Genomic DNA, 776 nt, shown 5'->3' with positions numbered 1-776 from the left:
AAACAGGGCCTAAGCCAAAACACATATTTTTTGTTATATATTTTTTATATATTTTATACATATTTATAGACATAATGTTTTGTATCTTTTTCACACATATTTTTTCTGTATTCTCCCTTCCACCCTGTTTTCTTCCTATGCGTCTTGTAGATATGTGTGTGTGCGCGGTAACCTGCGCATATAGATGTATATGCGTGCATGCGAGAATATGCGCATATAGATGCGTTTTGCACTTATAGCTTTTTCACACGTTTTTTACACTTTTTTCTGTATTTTGCTTTTAGTTCTGTTTTCTTTTTGGGCATGTGCGTATATTGACATGTGTATGAACCTTTTTTGCGCGCGTGTGCATGGGTGCGAGCGTGTTGCGAGCGTGTGTGTGTGTGGCCGTGCATACGGGTGAAGAGGCTTCCCATCGAGTGACGATGCTTCTCTATAGCAGCCTGGGAGCATCCCATTTCCTCTGCCAGTTTCCTTGTCGTTTGACGAGAATTTTCGTGCAAATGTTAGTTTAATCGCTCTTCATCGTACGGCCAGGACAAGGTGCGTCTTTGAGGTCAAAATTTCCATTTTTGAACTTGGCATACCAATGACGAGCGGTTCTTTCAGCTATAGCATCCTCTCCATACACAGCACAAATGTCGCGAGCAGCTTTTGCGGCCTTAGAACCTTGATTAAAAGCAAAAAAGAGGTGTCGAAAATGCTCGTTTTTCTTAACTTGACATTCCATTTTAATGATCTGAAAATAAGTAAAAATTAACTAAAATTAACTAGAA

This window comes from Octopus bimaculoides, chromosome 9 (genome assembly GCF_001194135.2).
Source record: "Octopus bimaculoides isolate UCB-OBI-ISO-001 chromosome 9, ASM119413v2, whole genome shotgun sequence".
NCBI lineage: Eukaryota > Metazoa > Mollusca > Cephalopoda > Octopoda > Octopodidae > Octopus > Octopus bimaculoides.
Note: the sequence above shows the minus strand (reverse complement) of the source record.